The following is a 24049-nucleotide window of genomic DNA, read 5'->3' as shown; positions in this document are numbered from 1 at the left end:
GAGGGGACAAGAAGGTTAGTGCAATCATTTTTTTCAACTGGTCAGAAGACTTTTGCAGTGTTTCATGCATGTACGCACACAAATGTGCAGAGGAATTTTATGGATTGTTGAATCTAAGCCTTGGTTCACTTTTGGAAAACTTAGGATAATAATGTGGGTTTGGTGTGTAAAATTATTTTTGGGAAACTATGACATAGGATTGAATGCTTATGCAAAATAAAACCTGTTAATAAAGTCGACAAATTCCCATCACCATAACTTGCAGTGGGGCAATTATCCTTCATGAAGTTTCAATACCCCTTGCTTATTACTTTCACAATTCTCTAGATGGATCACATGGTTTTATAAAAACAAAGCTTGTTCCGCCTTCTCTCTCCTTCAGTGATCTTTAATCAAATAGACAAATGGAATCAAGGAAGGTCTTATGGGCTTATTTTGCTTTTTCTTTAGGGTAATAGTGATGTGACTAAAGCTACCCTATTGCTCTCTAAGGAGTGTACACAGTAAGTACAGCCAAAGGTCTTTGGCTGTATGACTTTTAATCTGTCATACATGCTGACTTTTTGATACATATCTCTTGTAAAATTTGCAGACAGGTCCTTTGGGGATCTAGGAAACCTCAAAATAGAAGCAGAGAAGTAAAGTGCTGTCAGGGCAGAGGTCAAAGCCCCTCCTCTTTCCCTCAGCCACGTATATAGGACAAATATATGTTCCTTAACATTCTCTGAAAACTCAGATTTTCTCCTAGGCGAACAGTAAAGCAGTATTCTTGTGGGCTTTTACCTCCAGAAGCTGTCATCAAAGACAAATCTACAGGCTATGCAAGGGAGAGCAGAGGATCAGCCATCCAGTGTCCTTGGGGAATGACAAATATTTTTGCTGAGGTGGAAAGTGGGGAGGAGGAGGACAGGGATTGGCAGAAAGCACATTTTTATGTTAACTGAAGTAATGAACTCCAAGGAATAAAATATAGGTTTAGAGTAGAAGTGCCGTTTTGGTTTTAACTACAGTGTTGTTACTGCAAAGATATAAATTACAACAGGGTAGTTAGGTAAGAAGAAATAAAGCAAGAAAGTCTTTGGTAATAGGAAACTTGGAGGTGCCCAGCCTCTAATAATTGAAGTACATCCCACACTGGAGTTGTCTTGCCTCTGCTCTCAGCTAGTAATTAACAGGGTTGGCAGAAAGATGTGAGGAGCAACTTGCACAGGAGGGGGGGTGTTCTTTCCTAGCTCAGCAGGAAACTTATTTTTGTTAATTTTAAACGCCTCTGTCTCCAGTCTTGGACTGGAGAGTTGTAGCTGAATTCTGTGATGTGTTTTCCTGAAAGTGACACTTGGAGAAATCCACAGGTTGCCATGCAGTCTTCTGTCCTCTACACACTTAAGTTTTTTTACTTATAGTTGTGGGGTTTTTTACCTTCAGCTACTCCAGACCTCTATACCCCTTTTGTTGTCGCCAAGTTGAGACCCTGAAATTCTATTACCTTGCTCTGCCCAAGCAGTGAGAAGACTGTGGGACTCATTGGCCTAATCAATCTCATAATGTCATCTATATTTTTTCTCTTCTGTTTTATTATCTTGCAGATACTCCTATTCAAGAATTCATGGAAGACTGGGGCGTGCTAGACAGGGAGACGGAGAAAAAAACCCTAGAAAATTCTTTAAAAAAGGGCTCAAAAATGAGTATGGGTCAATTGGTATTTTACTAATGGCTTACAGGCAAAGCATGAATGATGGGCAAATCCCACTGAATAGAGAGAGAATTCATTTCTTTTGTGTTGCAGTGGGTGAAACTGCAGGAGATTCACATGTAACCTCACTGATTTTGCTGCTCTGTAGTTCATTACCACTGTTTCATTGCTAGCACTTAAAAGTGCCCATTCTGGCTGAGAGGATACCTATAAACATTAAAAAGAAGCTGAGTTAAGGAGCTGTTAAATCCCAGGAAGTAATGCACATCATTAGTTTAGAGCTTGGTCTGCTCTAGTATGTAACAAAATGCTATATTTTTCTCTAGAAACCACCTTTCATCTCAAAGAACCTTAATGTATTTCAATTTCTTTGGAGGCTAGAGGTCAGCTTTCTAGCTTGGGTGCATTCATGTAAGTCACTTAAATGAAAGCATTATGCCTATTTACACTTGGTGAAAGTGTGTTCCTGTATATAAAGTACCAGCTGTATATAGTCTTATCATGTCTAATACACTGTGAATGGAAGAATGGAAGTGGAACAAACTGTGATAGCTGGTATTATGTGAATATCTGTTATGCTGTAGGTAAAATTCAACGAGCTGAGCTTGGCCAGCTTTTGGCTGTTCTGTTGGGTAGCTCAAAATCTGATGTGTGTAAGGGTGAAGTCTATCAGACCTGCTTCCTTCTTGTGGCAAAACAGAAATACTTCTATAGTTCTAATGTCATAAATAAAACATGTGCTGCTTAAGGTCAAGTTGTTCTTGTCATAGGAAGCTGATAAGTGTCGTATAAGTGGATGCAATTGTAGAATTGGTACAACTTCAACTGCTTTCATTCTGAAAAATACTAAGTCACTTTGCAGACAGAGGTCTAAACTTTTTGAAGGAACACTGAGGGAACTTCAGTGAGTTGCTGGCTAGAATTTGTCATCTGCTGCTGATTGTTTCAGGCAGCATGTCTGAATGACTTGTAGTCATCTCATGATACAGAACTTATTTTGCTTGCATGGGAAGGGTTACAGCCCCATTCCTAATCTAATAACCATGCCTCAGTTCTCAACACAGCTTGATCTCTACTCACTTTTCAAGCAACTAAATGGAGTGTCACAAAATCAGCATTTGTAGTTTAAGTTAGACTTCTTTTTCTCTTTCCGTGCTCTAGCCTGCTGTAACGCCCCTGCCTAGTAATTCACATCTTCCACTTATTTGTTCAGCACAAGGCCCAAAAGATATCCATCTACTTTTTCATCCCAAAATGCTTGCCTGCAGTAGAGAGAGACTGTTTAGAAGCCCCACGTGCGGTCAGCAGCAGGGGCTCACTGTCCTTCCTTTCTGAGAGCTAATGGGATCACAGCCTGGGCTCAAAAGGTTACAATCAATCAATCCTCACAAAACTGCTCTCATAGATCTCTGTGTGGAGAACAACTGCATAGGGGCCTCTGCGCAAGGTCTTATAGATAGGTCTCATTCATAAAAGGTTTTGACTTCTTATTGTCGTGAAGATATTTATTTTGACAGAATCTCAGCACTACGGTGAGCAGCCTTTATCAAACTGTTTGTGCTGACCTTTCTGGAGGTAAGACATGTGCATCTGCCCACCACATTGCCACAACCTCTCCCACCAGCTCCATTCAGTTTAGTCTTTATATTAGTTCTCATATGTAAGTTGTGTTACATATTAGTATTAATCGTTACGTATTGGTAAAACAAAACGGGGAAGGGAAACCCCATCTATCATTGCAGTGGAAGGAATTGTGGAGAAAAGTGAAAGAATAATTTCTTTTGCCTGGTTTCCTTGAAGAATTCAGATAGCAATGTGTAACTTTTTTTCAGGAGATAAAGATCTAATGTGTGAATGCTTTCTTTTTCCTCCATAGAACCTCATCTTTTATGGCAGAGGGAGCAAATTTACAGGGATAACTCACACACGGATTAGGTTCATTCTTAGAATAAGCAAGTATCTTGTGTTCAGATGTTAGGTGCCTTTTCGCATCTCCTCTGGTCCTCTTAAATCTGCTTGTAAAGCTATTTCCATTTAATTTAGAGACTACTTTCAAATTATTGCTCTTGAATCTTCCCCAGATTATCCTCAGCTGCTGGAAAGCGAGCAGTGTTCCTCCCGTGCTTGCTGTATCTCTGCTCAAGATTTCCTTGCTGGGTTGCAATGCCAGGTTTATTTCAGCAGGGGGTCTTGGTTGGTAATATTCTCTGCGTGGCAGACGGGCAGAAATAGCAGGTGTGCTTCCTACGTGTGGTGTGTCAGAGTGACTCCTGTATTCGAGGCATGCTCGTTGCTGAGATGTAGTTCGTCTGAGTGCAGTGACAACAAGCCTCATGTGACCAAGTACAGGTCAGTGCTACTTGGGGCACTGCTGTAACAGCTTGCTGGAGCACATTGCAATAGATCATCCTTTCTTATCTGCTCTATTTTTCCTGAGGAAATAAATCACTTGGTTGTAGGTGAGAAGCCATGTGGCTTTGACGCATAGTCACTTTGCTTGTTTTCCTTAAAGGCAAAAGGATTGTGCTTATGGAGACGTGGGACAATGCTGTGCCCTTGATTTACTATTGAATGTGAAAGTGATTTAAAGTAGGATAAAACATGCATTTATGAAGTGTGTAAATGGCAATGCTTAAGCTAATGTGTTTTAAAACAGGAATGTACATAGGGCAAGTTGTACTTTAGTACATGTTACTCTGTGAACCCTTGACTAAGGTCCCTTTACAACTTGCTTACCAGAGAACATGCATGAAAAGTATGTATATTTTTTTAATCTATGATATTATTTTTTGCCCATGAGACAAAATCCAGTAAATTATAGCAAATGGAACTTCAGTTTCTTTTGAAATTTTTGTGTAACTCTTGAAGTTCTAGAAGTTTATCTCCCACTGGGATTTTACCACTTAGTTCCTGGTCTGGATCTTGCCAAGGACTCAGGCTGAGACCACCTGGGAACCTCAGGTCCAATAGTAGGTGAGCATTAGATGATAAAATCCAAAGCTTCTAAAAGACTGTTTGGCACTGTAGTGACTGATAAGCTAATGTACAGAAAAGGGAGAAGGAAAGAGAAAACAGTTGATTATTGTTGATGTTAGCTAGGTTTGTGATAAAAGTAGGGTTTCATTATAATTTGAAATGTGATCTTTACAGTCTTAAGTAGGTTTTGTTCTTTTTCTATTGAAAGTACTCTTAAAATATGGTGAGGGTACCAGTTTACTCCAGAGTATCTGAGTCTGAATGGCCTCTTTTGGCCAGCCTTTTTACTTCTCCAGATTTGCCACGTATTTCCAGTACATGCAACTCAGTTGGGTTTCCTTTTCAAATCAAGCACCACTCAAAAGTTTCTGTAGTATACTAGAAACATCAGGCTGCCAGGATTTGTTTTTGGATTTTGTTTTTATATCCCCCCCCCCCCCCAACTCTTACAGGGATTGTGTTCTTATTCCACAAGAAATCAAGTGATCCCTGCATGAACAGGATCATTGTTACCTGAATGCTGTGTGTGGATGGTTTTGTTTCTTGAGTTAGTGTAACTTCTCTTTGATTTTCTTTTCTTCTGTCATTTTAAATCATGTCATTTACAACCACAGAAATCACTTGTTATTCCCCCTTTTTAGCTTAAAATGCTGTTTGAAACAGAATTTTTGTCTGTTACCTGTTAACTCTGTGTTTACTACTTAAAATTAGCTTTGTTTTTTCCACATATACCTTTTGGCACATGGAGTCTGTCTTCAGTGGTTTTAGAGCAGCTGGAGGTCTTGTCCTATGAAATTTCTGATTACTCTGTCTAGATTAATCGTGAAGTCATGGCAATAAATACAAATAACTAAAACACTGAAAGTGAATTAAAGTGAGAATAAAAGATGCTCCGGTACTGCAGTGAGTAACACTGGCTTGACTCCCCAGCTAAACCAACAATCTTGATTTAGGTATGCAAGTTCCCTGGAGGTGAATTAGAGCATGTCCACGTAGTCAGGTGCAGAGTCATGTTTTGGAAGCTGTGCCCTTGCTCATATTTGGTGGAGCATGAATCAGCTTGGGCCTTAAAGCTTTGTTACTGTTTAATTGGCAAAACCCTGTGTTAAGCCTACCTGGGTGGTAGGGCTCACTAGTATAGGGCTCACTCACTATATATAACCCAATCTGGGATGTGGGTTCAGATCCCATGCTTGGAACTGGCCCTAAATCTTTATGTGAATCCAGCCCCCGTGATCCTGTAAAAATCTGGTTTCGTTCCTACTGATTCTACCAGATACCTTTTCCTTTAACTGATCTTTGGTCTTTTTCTTGTAATTGCTTTTCGATATCAGTTTAGAAGGGGAACAGAAAAATTACAGCTTGCTGGAAAGGTACTGTAATAAGATTTATTTTTTTTAAGGGAAAAGTATTAAACTTTAAGTGGTCTTCTAATAATGTTGCTTGTGTGATTTTACAAATCAGAAAATTTTGAAAGTCAAAGTAGTAATATTATAACAAATAACTGTTTCCTGTGGTTGCATTATTACAAGGTTGGGACACTGTTTACAAACCCAGTGCTGTATGGTTTAGCTTTGCTGCACCTAAGGGCAGAGGGAGGCTGCTTCAAAGGGTCTACGGGATGTAAGCAACTGGATGTTGATGGGAGCTTTTCAGGAGCGGCATTTATGTATAAATAGTGCTTTGTTTTCAACAAGTAAAGATGAGTTGATTAAGGTTTTTTCTTTTTTTTTTTTTAATGGACTTTTCTCTGAAAAGCCAGATGACCTCTATGTTGCTTTAACTGCAAAACCTAGCAGACTTATGTAGTAGTTTTAGTTTCAGATTTGCTTTCCGATTTGACTAAATTTTGTTTTTATTGTGTCGTTGCTTAGGTTCTGGAGTTAAATTACTTGACCTCTGTATTTATCACCATGCCAGCATGTTACAGATTTGGAGTTTGTACTAACTTGTAGAATTACTGTTTTTGATGGCTAACAAGTCCTCTGCAATCATATTTTCAGCTGTCATGCTTATAATAGGTGAATAAAAAAGTGTGAAATGGTTAAAATCGAGCTGCTTCAAGAACTACTGGGTGGGTGGGGGGTCTGTTTAGAAAAAGCTACTGGTATTCAGATGCTTAAGGCAGTGCAAGTTTTAAATTGGTGTATCTTCAGAGATGCAATATTTGAAATATGCGGTACACTTATCTCAGATTCTTCTTATGTTATAACACAAGGAAAACTCTTATATTTCTGTCTTTACACCTAGGAATAAATTAGGGTTTGTTACTCCTTGTTACTTCAGAGAGTTAATGGGACTAATTAGTATTTTAAAGGGCTAAAGAGCCCAGACATTTCACTAGGCAGACAAGTATTGTTCTTTTTATTAAAGAGATACTAGTCAATAAGTAAATTAATGTCTTTGCAAGAATTAATTTATTAATGGATAGACCTATAAAATCAATCAGTCTAAGTGCTAGTGACAGCTGTCCCATCTTATACATTCACTCTGGGTTGGCTCACTTATGCTTGAAAATGTACTTGGGACAGTGTTTTGTAGTCAAGAATATCTTAAAGTGGAAAAAAAATTTTTTTTTAAGTTCTCCCTGCCTTAATTAGTCTGGTAAATAGTTGTTTTATGATTATCTGGTACTGAGAGTCCCTTGGTACAGCCAAAGTCTAGTCCACCCTTTTCTTTGAATTATCTTGCAGCAGTCATAAGTGCATCCAGAGTCTTTTAATCCTCTTTTGCAAACTGCGTGCTCTTTTTTTTTTTTTATCTTTTTCATTGTTTTCCTCTGAACTCCTTCTGATTCACAGCTATCTTTCTAGTTAGGTTGCTAAAAACTAATTCACTAATAAGTATGTAGCTGCACTGCTGGAGTCTGGAAATTTAACTGAGTTCAGACACACACCGGGACCTTTGGCATAAACTCCACGATGAAGTTTAGTCTGTATTTTGAAGCTGATTGCACTACATAGCTTTCCTCCAGTCTTCAAGGCATACTAAACTGTATATAACATTTTCTTTAAAGAACAAAATCAGTTTTGAGAAACTTCCAAATGCTCTCTTGAAAATGTCATCTTTTCCTATCAGCTGCAGTCAGAGAATCCCTGCCTGTATCGTGCCTATATATATCTATATCTATGTATGTATAAAGAAAATAGTCTGCACCTATATGTCTCTATATAGGGACACATACATATATACACATATACTGCTTTATTGCGTTATTAAGATCCAGTTTTCCCTACTACTTAAAATGCGTACGGCAACTTTTTGGATTATTTTGTTCCAGATGTCTTGGCCTATGACTTTCCAAATTGTATTTTACCAGTAATATCTGCTCATGTTTCTAATCCCTCTAATCTGGAGATTTCATTACCATGCTGTTTACTGTCTTCTGGATCATTTAAATAGGACTGGCAATGATGCCACCAAACCTGGTATGTGTGTCACTTAATTTTATCTTTTGTTTGCACTTCTTAAGCAACCTACTCTGTAGGGTAGATCTCATCTCCAACATGATAAGAGTTAACTTGGAGTAACTTTCTGCGATGCAGTTCTAAATCTCTAAAAGCCATGTAATTTAAACGTAAGGGCCTCCATCAACTAATCTTGTTTTGTCAGTAAAAATAGTAATGCAATCAACTCAGTCTCAAAGAATCTGCCTGTTACAAACTCATTCTCTTTTCTTTTTGAATTTGAGTGTTGTGAATTCTGCTGATTCACACACGTTTGTATCTGTGGCAGTTGGCTTTAAATTTAAAGTGAAGCTATGCCTCAGTTCTCTAATAACAGATTCGGATCTCTGAAAACTTATTATGTGTTCTAAAGCGACACTACAATTATTAGCTGTGCCAGTGCATACAATGGCATGTTGGCAGGTCTCCAGACTTTTAAGGAAGTTTCATGGAGAGGACAGAGGCCTCCACAAGGAGTACAGGAATTGGACTGTCTTCGCTTCTGGTGGCACAAGAGAAGCCTGGTCTCCAAGAGTATTCTTTCCAAAGCAGCAGGTTAATTTCAGAATAGTTGCAAGTTGAGAAGAACAATGTTGAAAGGCTTGTAAACTGTTAGGAAAAGGTCATAGGGAAAATTTTATCCCTGCTTGTGGGGAACCCCTCCTTCCCCAAGTTCTATTTGCCAGAACTGTCCTATGCCAGTGACTGTTGCTGGTTTACGAAGATCTGACTAACAGAGGGGTGATGTTTATTTTTGAGGCCTCTTGCTGGTGGCCCAAGGGGTTATTCTCTGTTCATGCAGTGGATGACTTGTATCCTTTGTCTTCTTCAATAGGAATAATTACAGAACTGTTGTATGTGAAAATGCTGTTTGGAAATTAAGTATTTCCTGCTTGCTTAAGATGTAGCTATAACAGAGTTGTCTTTCTGACAAAAATGTCATGAAGCATGATTTTTTTTTTTTTTTTTCACAGTGGTGGGCATATTTTTGAATTCTTGATAAAATTTGAAAAAAGCGTCTCCATTCTGACTGGCTTTACTTTTCACTGAAAAGTGTTTGCATTGCTCTTAAGACTACATTTCTCAGGACAAGGATTTCATCAGCAGTATCCATTGTAGGGCAGGAGAAAATTTTCTTTTTGGCCCTTGGTTTTCTAACCAGATTATGCTGCATTAGTGGGGATTTTTGTCTCCTTTTTGAAATCTGATCATCTTCAGTTGTGTTACATCAGACATAGAAACAGCCAGTCAGGACAAGACAAAATTACTGGGTTTTTTTGTTAGGGTCATTCTAATCCAGTTAAGCACTTCTGAGGCCTATTTGTGTTGTCACAATCATGGGCACCCAAAACTAAATGGGAGGGAGAATCTGGATGTTTTGTAGTAGCACACACATCTTTCTCATTGAACAGCCATGGTAAGACAGCTATAATTGGTTCATAAGACTGATCAGAACGTATAGTAGATGTAAACTTCTGTAAGATTTGACCAAACTAGATGTTGAGGAAGTCCTCTAGAACTTTCTGTAATGAAGTTTCAGGCCTTTTCTTCTAGATAAACTGGTGGTTAAGGAAGGCTAGAGACAAAGTAGAGGAAGGAGGAAAAGCACTCTACTGCGTCTTTGCAAACTACAACTGAAATATCATCAGGGTTGCTTTTAATCTTAAATGCTTTTCTTCCTTTCTTTTTCATTAACTGTATTTGTTTAGACATTTCATCTTGTTCAGAGGCTCAAGCTTCAGTTATTTTCATTTGTAAAATTGGAGGAGTCATCTTTTTGAATAATCAGTGTGTTACCCCCACTGTAAAATTAAGAAGAAAGAGATGCTTTTTATTCATGTCTTTGTAAACCAGAGCTTATTGGTGCTAATTAGAGAGAAAAAAATTTTGTTTTAATAAAGCTAGTGATGATGATAATATGCAGTTAGTCATTGACCTTTTGGGATAGCAGTAATTTCAGGAGAGGATAGATTAATTTTTAAAGAGCTTCTGATACCCTACAGTACACAATTTTGCTTCAATCTCTGCATCTGCCCAGGTTTGCTCCTGCTTTTAACACAGTTAAAATGTTACACTCAAATAAGGACTTTTAGTTCTCTAGCCCATCCCTGTTCTTAAATTCTGGACAAGAAGGGAATGGCAATGCATGACTGTGTTGATTTAGAGGCACTGCACAGATTTTTACTTTCCCTTTAATGAAATGACCAGGTAAATTTTTCCATGTTTCTTCCACACTGTTTATCTGTAGCTTTTAAAGTATAGATATTGGTGTTCTAAATGCAAAACCTATGAAAACCAAAAAAATACGGTTCTGAACATTAGCTAAGCATACTTCTTATGGTCCTCGAGAGAAATGTTTTTTTAAAGTATTGTCTATTTTTTTTCAGGTTCTGTAGGAAAAAAAGCCGTGTATGGAAGAGTCAGCCAGAGACTGACTGACTTCAGCTCAAACAAGGTACTACTTTGTGAGTTACATGAGTTAAAGCCATATTTTTTACGTTAAAGACAATTTCTGAAGACAAAACACTGTTACAGTTTTTGGAATGCTACTGATTTTTCTGTGTTTGGAAAAAATCTAGACTTTTTCCTTGTGTTTTCTTTCACTGATCCAAGTGAATTCAGTGAGACTTCTGTTTATTTTTAAATATTTGTATTACAAAGATGTCTGACTTAAAGGTAAGCATTCTGCTAATGAACACAATGTAGATTGCAAATATTTCCAAAATGCACGATTCAAACTGTTTCTATAGATATCAGTGTTTTACCATGTGTGGGGTAATAGATAAATACCATTTTAGGTTGCAATAGTCATATCAAAATGCCCTAGAACACCATAATCCAAAGGACAAATCACAGACTGTCTCTCCTAGGGAGAATTATATCAATGTTACATTTTATTAATTTAACTTAAAAGCCTTGTCTATATAAATGCTAGTATGACCAGGATAATATATGTGGGTTTTGAGTCCTACCTTAGCAAGATAAAATTGAAAGGTACCAATGGGAGACAGAACACTGTGGGTGTGGTGGCATAAAACACAATGCTGATGGCTTGGTAAAAAATGAAAATAGCCTTTGAAATATGCTAACTGTGTTCACAGATTTCTTCTTCCTGGCTTTGTCTGTATTTGTCCTCAGAGCTTTAGTTAGTTGTATAGATTTTAAGCATACTTTAGGTTTTGAGCTCCAAATACTCTTATTGACTTAATTTTAAAGGTTGGGAAGGCTGAATTAACTTACTCTTCAATACTTGCCAACCCTAAAATGATTAATTAAATAGGTCTGCACTTTTTGTCAGTTTAGGTTTTATCACCTGGTTTTGGACAGGACTGACTTGAAGTGGATGTTAGTCTCTATAGACCTAGAGGTTATGGCTCTGCATGAAGACAAGGGAAGGACTGAAATTTGGTGTGAGTGGATACTGATCCACACTTAATTTTATTCTTTCTGTTGTGCTCAGAACATGTACAGTGCTGGCAGTTTGTTAAAAAAGAAAATATAAAAATCATAGTTGATATTCTCTTTACAGTCTTTTTCAAAAATTTGATGCAAAAATGTAGACACGGTCTAGAATAACTCACTGGATATATTCCTTTATTATTCATCTGTTTCAGAAGATATTTGTTTTTAAAGCCAAAGCCCCCTAAGTCTTCACAAAATAGGATGTTAAGATGAACTCCTCATGTCTCAAAATATTTTGGAAAGCTGTGTCACAATTATTTGGCCTTTTTGTTGTTGTTGTTACAGGCTAATGAAAAATGGCCTTTACAAATAATTACTATGACCCTTTTTTAATTTTAGCCTTGTTTACTTTTGTCTTGGTATATGTTTCTTCCCCATAGGTGTAATATATCTGTATAAATTTTAGCAGGTCTTGATATGGCCCCTATGATACTACGCAAGTAAATGGAAAAGTAGCTTATAAGAAAAACATGGAAAAAGTCTGTCTTCATAAATAGCTGCAGAAAATGTCTGCAAAAGCTACGAAGGATAGAGCAATAACACTGTGAGATAAATCTCTATCCATATAGATTAGCTCATTAAGATAATTGAGCTTAAGAACAGAAGAATGCGCATGGTTCAGCTAAGCCTAGTATCCTTTTTCTCAAAGGGAAACCAGTATCAAATGAGTAGGAACAGAGCACCCTGTTCCTATTTGGACATAATGGTGTCCAAAGATGGTTACCTGGACTCTAACAACTTCAAGATAGTGACTCTAGGATTCAAAAGTTCTCAGCAGATTTTTCTTCCATGAGTTTCTACTTGGCTGTCTAAGATATGTTATTTTAAATGAATAGTGGCTTATGAGATTTATGTTAGAATGTATGCACGCTTGAAAGTGATAGGAGTATTTCACTGCAGTGTATACATAGTTACCATAATCTTTCCTAAATTTCTTTTTATAAATGCTTAATTCCCGCACTTATATTTCAGGAATGACAAACAGGCAGATAATGATTCATGGAACCGTTTAATTGTCCAGGGCAGAATTATGCTGTAGCTTCCCCAGATTTGTTGTTTTCTTCGTATCTTACACCTATTTTCAGATCATGAAGGTCATGAATGGATTTTTTTGTGTGTGTGTGGACCATGTTCTGTGGTGTTAATTAGAATGAGCACATGCCGCAAATGGGGTAATTTAGCTTGTATACAATTTGAAAGCAAATTTTTAAGCAATGACTGTTTTTTGGCATGGAATGCAAAAGAACATATGGCCATGTGACTGAATGTAAAGAGCTAATTTAGAATGTAACCTTTCTTACCTTGTCCTAGAACCAGGGTGAGAAACCAGTCATAGGCTTGCATATGTTAAGGCTATAAGTGACTACTGTGATTATCTAATCTGACCTTTTGTGTTAATGTGAGCTGTTGAACTCCCCTGCATGCTGCCTTTAAATCCAACACCTTTACTTGAATTAGACTAGGTACTACTGTTTTCAACTTATCCAATCACAATTTTCAAGTGTGCAGTGATGGAGAATCCCAGGTAATCTATTAATGCCTCTTACAATAATAAATGTATCTCTTATTTCTGATCTGAATATGCCTAGCTTCAGGTTCAGTTATTTCAGCCTTTTTCTATCTTTACTTACCATGTTGAAGAGGTTTTTCTACAATCAAATTCTGCTCTCCCAGCGGGTCCCTCTACACCATGACAAGAGTATCCCTTAGCCACACCTCTAAGCAACTTGTTAAAATTTTTAATTCAAAATCTGAAGTATCTTTTTTATGCCTTTCTAAATCTTTTCAGTTTTCCCACATTCTTATTAAAAGATGGATATCAGAATTGTATGTAGCATTCCAGCAAGAATTTCTCTGTAAAGAAATCCTAAAATCGAAATACCTCTTTATGTCTTAGTATTTCTCTGCTTTAGAGTGTGTAGCTCTTTGAAAAATGGGAGATTGAGTGCAGACTCACTGCAACAGATTCAATCTGATGCCTGCAAATGGGTATGAAAATTCTGCTCTTAGCTGCAACTTCACTGCTGAAGAAAGATAGACACAATTCATTGCCTTTATCAGAAACTTCAAGACATTGGAAACCTGTACTGACATCTGAGGTCTTCAAAGATTTGCTGTATCCATGGTTTTGGTGACGGGTCTACAACAGTATTATGAAAGATACAATCTTGCTGGACTCTTGAAAGAAGGCAAGAAAAGAACCTAAAGGAAGGAAATGTCAAAAAAGTTGGTACCAAGGATGTGAGCTTCACACAGTGATTAAAGTTGGCAAAACATTATAGCAATGGTGATGCATCTGCTTGCTCTGTCTGTGTTTGATTACATCCTCTTAGCATCAGTGAAAGCTTGATATCTGGGTGTACTCCAGGACAGCACTAGATGGTAGCTTAATGGCTTTGGTAAATTTTGTTCCTTTCAATCCTGTTCTTTTCATCTTTGCCAGACTAAGGATCACAAAGCAGGGATAAAGGATGAAAAAGCCTGCTTTCTCCATATTTTTTTCACATGTTAAACTTTGTGTCTGCCCTCCTAGTGTTTCTGTATTGACTTGTATCCCTCTCAGCTGTCATTCTCTGTTCAAAGTCTGATTGATTGGAATCCTGGACTGAAGTCAACTGTTTAGGGACAAGGCTAATTCAAACTCAGTTTTTAGGCTTGCTGCCTTTGAAAACCATGCTGTATGAGACAACCAGCAGTCTTTGAGCATCTTGAGTCAGGTGGAGCAGGCATTCTGCATGGCGGGCCTTGTGGTTGCTCTGATAGTAATTTTTCTAACTCTTCTCTTGAGCTCAAGGTCTGTACTTTCACAGATAGTTTTCTACTCAGTCAGTCCCATTCGTTACCTTAGTTGTGTTTCACTGTGCATTGCCCTAACTTCTCTGATTTCTCTCTGTGACATTTCATCATTTACCTCTCCATGGTTTTGTCACCTTTGTCTTCACAGTAACAACTTATGGATATTTTATCAAGCTGTTGACAATTTTTTTTAAATAATACATCTTTATAAAGCAGTATCTTCAGCATTTGCACTTGAAACTCAGTCTCTTGACAATTATAATTCAACAGTTAAAATTTTACTATAAGACTATTATAATTGGATGGATTTTAATTTGCCAGTTACATACTTTTGGATGTAATCCTGGTTTCTGGCTGTATTCGGCTAGTTTTACAGGCTACAGTAAAGCTTATATTGGATTCGGAAGAAGGAAAGCAGGCTTATGGCAAGGGCTTCTGAAAACCCTCCATCATAAGGAAAATGTAAGTGGCTAGAACTTTTGTTTCATTTAAGTGGCAAACACAAGAAACTGTAATAAATACAGATTACCTGAATAAATCAAAGTCAGGATGATTCTGTTGAAGTGCAAATCTGCTGTCATAAAAATTCCTATAAAATTATCTAATTTCCATAAGCAGGTTTTCTATTGGATAATGATTTATTCATCTAATGTTTCTCCAGAGATTTTAGCTAGCTGCAAGAGCAGATCTCTTGAATAAAAATAAATCCTTATTGTTTCTAGTTTCTTCAGAAAAGGGTGCTATTGTTCTCCAGAGTTGCTAGGAGAATAAATGTTTTCTTTCTATTGTACTTTTGTTTCAGAAAAACCAGAAATGTTAGAGGCAGGTTCACAATCCTATTTGACAAATTTAACAAAACCATGTTGGCTTACTTGGCAAATCAGATGATCTCTTCCACGCATGGTCTTGCAGTGGGCTGAGTCAGGCCTCTGGAATGTCATCAAGCAATTACACAGGTCTTGAACTCTTCATCTTGGCTCTCATCTTTTGGGGGGGGGGGGGAAGGAGGGATGGCTTACTGTTATTGGACATATATTTTCATTTTGGAGGCAAGGCTCTCCTGGCTTCCTGCTCTCTCCCACTTGTACCCTCTCTGTTGCACAAAGTCCATTTCTGCTTTTCAGTAACAAGAGGGGCTGCTGGACACTGTGAAATCTGTAATGCATTCATGTCCGTTTGAACTCAGTCTTCTCAGCTGTGTGGTCCATGGGTTGTTAGGGGCCATATATCAATTTATGTAATTGTTTCATCTCTCCAAGGTGTGAGAGGGGGATCCTTTAGATGTTCTGAAAATGCACAGTTATAATTGTGTTCCTGTAAAACTATCAGAATTAATAAGAACTGCTCTTTTCTTTCAAACTATCACTTTCCTCTCCTGCAAAGCAGAGTATTGTATAAAATAAGGGACAGGTAAAAGTTTGGGTTTGATACTTGAAACTGTCGTTTTAATTCTGCAAGTCCATATCACTCTTACTGAGTGACAGAGGGAAGGACAAAAAAGTATGCCAAAGAGAAATCACTGAAAGTATAACTAATAGTTGTGCTTAGGAAAAAAAGTATGGTTGTAGGCTCCAGCTGTCTCTGCTACTGCCTGTGTAGTCAATTAGATTGCAGATACATAATTGATAGAAGGCCAGTCTGTTATTTAACTTGAAAACTAGACAAAATATGTAAAGATTTATGATAGAAAACCAAGAAATATTTTGAAAAACAGAGGATGTTATGAACGGTTAATAAAACATGGCCTGGGAGAAGGGATAAGATGCCAAAAATAGATCAAGCTAAGAAGTAATATAAGTTCAAGGAGTACCAAATGGTTAATGAAACTAAACAGAAAATTACTTGAACTGTGTGTGAACCTATCCTAAATAGCATACTAAAAGATCCACCCTTGAGCAAAGAAACCCCCTCCCCCTACTAACAGAGCCCCTTCCTCACAGAACATGCCTGGTGAAAAAAACGCCACCACTGCACCTTTAAATGGAGATGAGGTTTGTATGAACCAATGAGAATTAGGTTTATCTAAATGTAGTTGTAAACAATTGTTCAAAGTATATTAAAGTATACAAAATGTTTTACTGTGTATTAAGAGGTGAGCTTACTTTTGTGGATTACCACCCAGCGCTCTACTTTGCACAAACTAGAATAAAAGGTAGAAATACATCATCTTGGTGTGTGAATTGGTGCTGCACAACAGGTAGTGGACTTGCTTATGGGACAACACCTGCAATAAAATATAAAGGACAGTTTTTCTTAATTCTGTTGGCATTTGGTATTTTTTTCTCTATATATTATTCTCCTGGTGTTAACAATGTATGTTTTAAGCATTTAGTCAGAAGCTTACTAAAAGGATTTAAGTAAAACTTTTATGATCCATAAGTGCAGACAAGAATGAATTAGGATATTTCATCTCTCAGGAAAACAGTAGGTGGGCTTAATAATTATCATAAGGAGTATTGGTGACATGTTAAGTTTTCATGCTTTTGAAAAGAGGGAAGCAAACCTGAAGATTTTAATGAAAACACTACATACTTTGCCAGGTGCCATCCTGCAATTTTATTGAACAAGCTGCAAACAAACTGCCCCTTAAAGGCAGAGGCTAGCTGGGGTGTTATTCAGATCTGTTTGCAGGCAGAATATCATTTCAGTATTTCCAGGTGGCTGAAAAAAAGCAGAAGCATATCCACCTATCTCATTCTTCAGGATGAGATAATCCACTTTCTTGTTCTTAAAGCCACAAGTTATTTTTTTTCAGAGGACTGTTCTGCAAAGCAGCACACGGTTATGATAGATGATGGAACTAAGCAACTGTCTCTGCTATTAAAGCACAAGCAGTATGTGGAGGATGATATGGGTATATGTGGCCACTGAATTGCACAGTGTAACCTGCACATAAGCTGAGGTAATAATGTCAGTGAGCAGTACAGCTGTTTATAAAAAAATTCCAAGCTGCTGCAGATAACGGTATGACCATGCTATGGGTATGGCAGAACATCAGTAGCAGTTGCTGAAACAAGAAATAAGTTGAAATAAGATAATCCTGAGGCTATATGCAGTCATTGTTATGGTCATCTTTTGATTTGGGCATTTCTAAAAGTTACAGCAAATATTTTCTCCAGCAAGCCCCTGGGCTATAGGTAGCATTGTGCAGTGCAGCACTCCTACCACAATCTAGCTCATTGTCACAAGAATGGTTCAGACTGCTGTGTCTCAACTCAAGTGACTAATCTCTTTTCTGGAATGTCATGTCCAGGAAAAGTTTCACGATGAAACATTTAATTTCCATAGAATGTTTGGATATCTTGTCAAAGTAGTGGTCTTGCTACTGTGAGCAATGAAGCTCCAAGTGACTAATAGAGGCAGTTTTTTATTCTAGGTCAGGGCAGAGAAGCCATCTGGAAGCTTGTGTCAGACATTTGGAGAGGTGCTTGTGAAAACCACCTTCTCAGTCTGAAATCTGGGTACAGTGAGAAACACTTGTACGTTCTGTACTCATAGGGACAATTTTTTTTTTTTCCTTTTTTACGCTGTTTTGAAAAGGTTGCATCTTCAAAACTTTTGTTGCAGAATTTTAGATGCTTTTGAAAGCTGAGTATTGGATATTTCATCTAATTGCTTATTGTCTTAAAGGTAATATCCAAGTCTATGTGGAAAGGTTTATTGACTACTTTACATTTTAGTTATGCAATGGAAATGGAATCTAAGTGATGCATATGCAATTGCTTCAGCACTGGCATATATTAAAAAACCATGGCAGATTTTCTTCTTATGCTGAGTTTGAGACACCCGGATCTTAACAACAGGAAGATGTTGAGCTGGATAGCTTGCTGCTAAAAGAGCACTAGACTGTTAGGTCATAAATGTAATCTTTTTTTAGTATTTCTTAAAACAAAAAGTGCTTTCTTGTACAAATAATTTCAAAGAAATGGGGTATGATCAGGCTTCACGGTTTGAATGCCATGTAGAAAAAATCCAAGTAATCTTTGCAGTCAAACTCAACTTAGAATGTGGTTCTTTGTGTATATTTGGTGCTCAATGGGTACAGTAGGAAGTGTCTGACTTGAATTATGTAGACAGCATTGAAATGAAGGCAAAAGTTGTTTTCCACTATTTTTTTGATTAAGAGCAGTGTTGTGATGGGACATTGTATATAATGAGAAATACTATTGCAATGATGTGCTTCCTATTATATAAATAATTTGTGCTACATGACCTTCCTTCTAATAAAACTTAATTTTTAGAGACAGAATTGGTGCAACTTCTCAGTACCTTTCATTGTACTGCTAAAGTTTTTGTATGATTTCTTTTTTGCTTATTTTATCTGTATGATCTCCTGGGGCTTTTTTGTGTTTCTTGGAACCTGTATACTTATAGTCCTTGTATATGGCTTAGTAATACTGTTTAGCTTTTATGTTCTACATCACCTTCATGGCTTGTTAGTGTGTTAGCTAACTGGAGAATTGGCTGTGCCCAAATGGAGTAAAATGCTTTTTATGTTTTCAGTCAATGTTCACTCTGAGTTGTGGGCTAAGCGAGATGCGTGTGCGCACACTGAGAATGCCTCAAAGTGAATTCCAGCTTATAGTGCAGACTATGACTGACAGTGATTTCTAGGAAATAATTTGAAAGAGATGAAAATATTTTGGACAGTCAAAAATTTTTTGAAATTGTACGACCCCAGATTGGATGAGTTTTCTGTGGTTGGATAGTATTTTGGTTGACTGTAGTCTCCATTCTGTTCCTCCACAGTCTCTTTCTGTGAAAAGTAAGGATGACCCAAATTTGCCAAGAACATTGGGTACAGGGGGGAAGCCCTTATTTACTCAGTAGTTGTTAGAAGACACAGTTTTTGGAACAGGATTTATGCTGTACATCTGATTGTGTGCAGTATGTAGCTGAATGGTCTTTATTGTGTTAGTAGTGTTATGAAAAAAAAAATCTTCTGGTAATAGTAATAAATTATTTTGAGCCATACAACATGGGACCAGATCTAAGGTTGTGATGTTTAAAATGTAGCTTTAACCAGTTTTGCAACACAGTTTTATCGCCAGCACACTCTTCTATTGAAATGGGTGGATATTAGCTATGCCTGTTGCATAAAACCCTTTAGAACAATAATCATCCTTTCCGCTAATTTTAAATTGTCTTTGTGTTGGTCTGTGTCTCTGGTGCATTTGCCTGTGGGGAAGGGGAGATATTGTGTTCTCCAGCTGGTGTGTGCAGCGGCTGGATCCAATCTAGGTAGCTGCAGGCTGTGTACAGTGGGAGGGTAGATGAAACAGGAGGTGACTGAGCAGTAGCACTCTGGGCACATGGCGAAGGGGCTGCTGGGCACACCAGCTGGTGACAAGGCTCACTAGAGGGCAAGGATTGGGTCTCTTAGGCACAGCTGGGCATCTATGCCGTTTGAGGTTCACCACTGCCCCATGGAAATGTATGTGGGGAGTCTTTTTGCTGTAAAATGTAAAGAGCACTGATGTAGTGGGAGGAGGTTAAGTACTCCTTTCAAGTTGCTGAACAGGAGAGTAAGCAATGCAGTTTTACCTGTTCTGAAACAAAAATGACATTTTATTATTGAACCGTATGTCAATATTCTTTCACTGTATTACTGGTTTTGACAAGAAAAGAAGCTGGAATTGGTGCTGATTTCTAACAAGCTGAAAATACTGGAAAGGGGTTGGATTATCTGTGTTAAGGTGATGCCAGAAGAGGACGTTTGGTTCCTGTTCTTGCTTTTTTCTTAAAAAATAAATAAAACTCTTTGCTTAGCTGGCCTTTAAAAAATAATAATTAAAAATCATTAAACTCTAGGTGTAACAGAACTTAGAAAAATCATCTTATGTAGAGCTAGATAGCCTAGATATAATATCTATTATCTTTGCACCAAATGGGACAACAACATACAGAACCGATCCTCTGTGTGCAATAGTAAATAAAATAAGCAGTATATATTGGCTGTTGGGGAGGAAAAAGAAAAAGGATGGAAAATCTTGTGGTGTTGATTTTAGTCCTGTGGCATACTTTGCTTTTCCCGGAAGGTATTGACCACCTCCATTTCTGTATATGTGGTATCTTAAAGATAGAAGCCATTGAGCTAATAAGTTTTAACTATTCACTGCCAAATTGCAAGCTTTAGGATTGCTTCTTTCAGATTTAAAAAAAAAAAAACCCTTACATTGTTTTCCAAAATTATGTAGAACATTTTTTTGACTGCAGTGCTTAAACAGTTTACATTTTCTCCTAATTTCTCCTAATGATTTTACTGTTCTAATTAAACCTACTTATGAAACTTACTATATTAATACAGGCCACACAAAAATGAGAACCTCTGAATTACCCTTTTTTTTTCCTATTTAATCTTTTGTGTTTGGTAAGCAAAGGCTTGTACTAAGGCATGACTATGGGTAACTCGGAACCCCAGGCAATGTGACAATGAATCAGTCACCCCTCTGCTTTGCCTCACCTGCCTTCCAGGTCAGTGGTGAGCAAATCCACAATAGTTTCCCTGCTGCCTTCAGGAGAACTGTTGTACTCCCATTAGCATGGTGAGTCTTGGTTTCTGTCAAATTGTTCTCAGAACTGCTGGGTTGTAACAATGATGGGACAGCATAAGAGAAACATCATGGTTTTGATGCTAAAAACTTCTCTTTTTTTTTTTTTGTGTGTGTACCTTTTAAAGCTAAAGGGTAAGCATTATGGAAACCTCTATTTTGGATGACACAATGAAGTCTGGTGACTTAGCAAGCAAGAGAGCATCTGGTACTAGGTACTTATGAAAGATGCAAACCCATCTGTACTAGGCAACTGTGAAGGAACCAAGCCCAAGAGACAATGTTCTTCAGACTCCAGTAGGAAGTATTGAACTTCAGCCTTGAAGCATCAAGGCTGCTTTCTCTTCCTTCTCTTCTCTTGCTCATCTGCTTAATATTCAATGCTTGATCTCTTGTGGTTCAGGTAAGAAAAAACCAAACACTGTTGAAACTTTGCTAACTGTCAGCAAAAGTTTGCGGTAATGGGTTGGTTAACTGTGAATGGTACCATGAGCATTACAGAAAGCAACAACAGGAGGGGAGACATGTTTGCTCCTGCTTCACTGAAAACATTGATGAGGACAGTGACTGTGTTAGTAACAGAGCAGCATTAGCCAGAGGGAAAAAAACCAAAGAGATATATCTGTTTTAACCTGTTTAGAACTGATGAGATAACACTAGGAAAATTAATTATTAAATATAATTTTCAAAAAACACTTGCCTTTTGGGGCTGGTTTTACTGCTACAAAGTTGGCTTGTATATTGTAAACAGTTCTTTGCTATAACCTAGAATTAATCATCTGTTTCTTGGAGCTATTGCACTAAGTACAAAAATGAATACACAAACACAGATGAAGAAATATTGGCATTCGTAAGTAATGTATTGTGCAGCTCTTATACAGCACCAATGGCAAAATTCCAGCAACAAAAGCTTTGGTGCTTCTGAGCTTCCTGTTATTTCTGAGGGAAATTAATTGTGGCTATTTAGTGCAGGAGACTTGTATTAAAAGACTGCGATAGCCATGAGGATTGTGTGAAGTATGTGGGAGTAGGAAGCATCTATCTACTAAGTGTATAGATTATTACCCACGACATGCACACAAGAAGATTTTTAGACTATTGGGCTCACGGTTTCTGTTAAATATTTTGATTTTTCATTGGGCATGTGTCAGCAGAAATGTGATTCATATCCTCTAATTCATGTCTCCCATCAGAAGAGCAGACTGATGGTGCTCTACAGGAGCCTGTGTCTTTACCTCCCTGCAAAAATGCTATCATATTCCAAGTCTCTCTTAAATCCTCAGGTTTGTGCTATTTAGAGTTGTGGTTTTCTTTGCCTGTTGTTTCAAGGCCTGTATGCTTAGTTGTCTGTCACCTTTTGGCAGTACTGCAGAAACACACCGCAGTATTTGGAAAGGTGCACCCCTCTTCCCAACTCCCTTACCCTCCAAAAAAGGGGAAAGAACCCCCAACAAACAATGAAAGAAGGAGGAAATAATTAGTATTGGAAAACTCTAGTTCTAGAAAGACCTGAAGGACACATCCTTCCCTAAGTGGCTTAACTACCAATGGTGGTTATGTGGCTCATAAAAGGCATATGCTTCAGAACAATAACCTTCCACAGCAGTTACTACAGAAACCTGTGTCACTGTTATGCAAGCAGACACCTACACTGAGCCAGGGCACCATCCTTGTTTGCAAAACAACACTGAGCTCATGGGTTTCAAAGCATTCAGGGGACCTATTAGTTTAGATTGAGCACTGACAGCTTTTTTCAGCACTTATGTACTAACCAGATGCTGAGCCAGAGTCAGGGGGACCTGGAGAGGCAGTCCGATCTCCTCTCTGGGTGTGTATGTAGAAAAAACTACTGGGTAACAGAGTCCTAGTGGTGTCACCAGAACTTGAAGTGAAAATTAATTAATTTCTTTTTCATTTTTAGAATAGGTCTGTAGCTGGTAGCAGTAAGACAAGTTTGCTTAACAGACTTCTACACTGTGCTGAAGGAGTCTTGTCTGTGGTGAAGTGGCAATTAATGTAGTCCTGACTATCTCTGGTGGGGCTGTCACTTGGACAGCTGGATTTGGCATTTGTAAAGGGATCCTTTCCTATGTCATGGAAACTCCTTAAACAGAAGGGCTTTTCCTGTCACTGCTGATCTGGGGGAAGTCTGAACTCGGGTGGCAGGTCTAAGAGGTTCCTCTGGGAATCTGCAGTCCATTTTCAGAGTATCTTTTTCAGTCAAGAGTAGAAAAAAAAAATGTCAAAAGAGAGGAGAAATCGTGCCAGTACTGTGAACTGAATTGTTGGCACAGATTGATTGAAGTGATGTAAGCATAATGAATCTATAAATTAAGACAATTAGTAGAGGGAGAATTTTTTTTTTTTGTAAAGACTGTAAAAATGTCAGCAAATGTTCTGGGGAAAACAAACTGATATAAAAAAACCCACAACAGCAATCAGGCTTTCTTATTTATCTTCTGGGAATTTTATTTTGTTACTCACTACTTTTTCCCCCTCACTTCAGCACATTTTTGAGGAGTACAGTCTTAAAACAAATGTTTCCTGCTGCTGCTGTTTATCATTTAAGGGTACTGTAATCTTGAGAGGAATAAAAAGGAAATAAAGGGAATCAGTCCTCTTTATCATTCACGTATAAGACAGGGTCTTTTTCAGATTTTTGCCCATGACATTCTACAATCTACTAATTGTTATACATGTGCATTGTGATGATAATTGAGGTCTCATTTAAATGACAAAACCAACAATCCACATACTAGAAAATTCCTATGTTGGGTGTAGATCTGGTTAAGAATTACAGAGTGGAAAATGCTGATTGATCAAGCTCAGCATCAGTTTTCAAAACATTTTTAATATAATTAATGCTAGATACACTGAATCAAAAGAAGGAAGGAGGATGACTTGAAGGACATCAGGAAAAGTTTGTAGGAGTGCTATTAAGTGCTCACCTGCAGAATTAAGAGGGAACAACTTTGAATGGAGTAGCTAGCTGGACTGAGATGCTGGTTGTGTGTGGGGGGGGCTGTTGTTTTTCTTCAATTTATCTGCCTCAGCTTCATCGGAAGAGCTGAAAAAATTCTGCCTAAAAAACAGTAGAGGAAGAGCTGCAAATTCTTCTTTTTCTG

This window comes from Falco rusticolus, chromosome 9, assembly GCF_015220075.1.
Source record: "Falco rusticolus isolate bFalRus1 chromosome 9, bFalRus1.pri, whole genome shotgun sequence".
NCBI lineage: Eukaryota > Metazoa > Chordata > Aves > Falconiformes > Falconidae > Falco > Falco rusticolus.
This window is presented reverse-complemented; position numbering follows the sequence as displayed.